Here is a 2,668-nt window from a genome sequence, read left to right on the forward strand (position 1 = left end):
TACCATAAGCAGACCATGCTTATAATGTCAGTTTCATTAATTTGAGTATTATAGTTTTCTTATACTTTTTGACAAAGCTTATGTTAAAACTTTGTTACTTTTTGAGAAAACAAATGAAATAAAAAATTCATTAGCAAATTAGCAACATGTTAATAAAATCTAAAAATGAATATTACTCAGTTAGGTGTGCCTTTTTAATTGATGCCAGATAAAGACATGCATTTTTTGCATAGCCTTTTTTCAAATTCTGAATTCCATGCAGGAGAACAATTGCCAAATACCTAAAAAGATTTTTGATGATAAACCAAAATCATAATATGTGTCCATTATAGACAGAATATTTCTAAGTCTTTTTCTACAACATGCTCTCTGTTTGGTTTTTTTCACAAAGCATAACCTAATTCCAACTAGCTGACATGTACACCCATGAGGAACTGTCAAATATCCTCGTAAAACCTCTTTAATGAAGTCTTTAACTTTATTTTTTAGTATAGGGTATACTCAACATAAACTATTTCACCCTTTCATTTAATCTCTAGCTACCCAGCCATATAGGCAACAAAGCTTGCTAAAAATGTTCTCAGCTGCCATAAAAACATTTGCCTTTTGTTGATTGTGTGTAAACAGAAAATTCTCCTTCAATTCTGTCACTTTGTAGCTCACAAAGCGAGACAATCAAAACCAACTGAAAAAATTGCTTGCAGACAGCTATCAACCCTTCAGTGGTTTTCATGAGTAACATGATTTCATTTGGGTCCATGCCCTGATTTCATAGATTTAAATTGTTATAAAAATAATTGCAGATTATTTGAATTTTTTTTTTGCACGGATTGGTTGTGGTCTCTTAGTCTAATATTGCAAAAACATTAACAATATTCAACCTAAAACCTGCTGAATGAAAATATTAAATAAATTAAAAAAATTGTCATTAAATATTGTTAAAACATGTTGCGCATTCTCTAGTTGAAGTCTTGAAGGACAAACATCAGCATGGGATATAGGAACTGATTTCAAAATGTTATTTTTTTCATATTGATATAGGTTTTTGACATCAGAAAAAGAACCAATGGTTTTATTGTCAAAAGACAACTTTTAACACTTTTCAGAAATCCAGTTGTTATGTAAACATTTAAGAAGTTGAACTGTATCAAACATAGGAAACCAAACACACTGATCATCTAATAGATGAATGTCCTGATAGTCAGTAATTCTTTTGCAGTATTGCTTATTGATTTTATGATTATGTTACAGATTCTAAAATAATAGCATCATTTTTTTCAACTAAAACAACAGCTTCTTTCACTTCTTATTGTTCTTTCTTTACATTGATGTATTCAATTCAATGTTGTGAGAGAAACCTAGTTTAATGGTTTCTGTTGCAGGTGTAATAGGAAACATTAAATTAGGTTCACCATTTCATCATTACACATGGCATAGAAGTTGCTTTAGATTTTGTATCATTTTTTGTCATTCCATATAAAGCTCTGCCTGAATAAGCAACTGTTAGTCTGATTTTTACCTCATCAACTATCAAAAAAGAATTTTTCTGATTGATGTTGGTTAGAGAAATTGTAGACTGCAGCTTTCATTTACTTGGAAGCACTAAAAAATCACGAAGTTGATTGTAGCTATAAAAAGACTCAATAGCAAAGCAGTAATCAGCTATGTAGAATCTTTTGTTACACAATAGTGTAATAAAATTCATTTTTTTTGCTTGATAGCATCATTGAATTCAAATTCATATTCTGAAAGAATAATTGTCACCTTTTCAATAATATTGTTAACATGCAGATTATATTTATAAAATTAGTCAAAAAACTGTAAGCGGAAAACTAAGCCATTGTTGGAATTTAATATATTGCTTAATGGAACGCTAATGCCATGATTAAAAGCAGGAAAAGTTAGTGGCAAACACAATGTACACTTATTGTAAGCAATAATTGTCATAAAGCTCTCTTTAAAATCTTTTGACATAAAAATGCATATGAATTATATCTTTTTTTCGAAATATTACAATATTTTTATATTTTTTGTGTAATTCATTGTCAAGATAGAATTCAGAAAATGAATTTGTTTTGTCTTTTTTAAGAAAATAGTAAAGTTGCTGTAATGAAAAGTAAAAAAAAAAAATTAGCCTTTAGGTAGTATTAAAAAGTTTGATAAGAGTGTTAATCTAATGCAAATGGCATATAAGACAATTGTTTGAGAGAGATAGCATGGTCTGAACAGCCCAAATTTATTATGGTTGATGAGTAGGTCTAGAAAATAAATTAATCATATGAGTTAGTGATTGATAAAGTCAGAAGAGATGGATAAAAAGAAAGGACTTGGTCAATTTGATCAGAAATGTTATTGAAAAGTATGCATTCTTGGTAATAAGGAAAATGATAAAGAAAAAAATAGATGATTGTTTCGAGAAGAGCTAAACAATAACAAATACAAAAAAATTCAGTGGATTTTAAGTTTTTTTCATGACATAGGTGAGTTGATACATAAGTGTATGCTTAGGCTTAATAAATATACGACTAATTAAGTCTTTGTAAATCTAAAGATATTAACCATTAAAACTGAGATCTTAAGGTGACACAGCTGATTTTGAAGTAGTCTCATAAAAAACAAGTATGTCGAATTTTAGATATAAGATTCAACAGATAAAAAGTTATTTAAA

Source organism: Hydra vulgaris, chromosome 11 (genome assembly GCF_038396675.1).
Source record: "Hydra vulgaris chromosome 11, alternate assembly HydraT2T_AEP".
NCBI lineage: Eukaryota > Metazoa > Cnidaria > Hydrozoa > Anthoathecata > Hydridae > Hydra > Hydra vulgaris.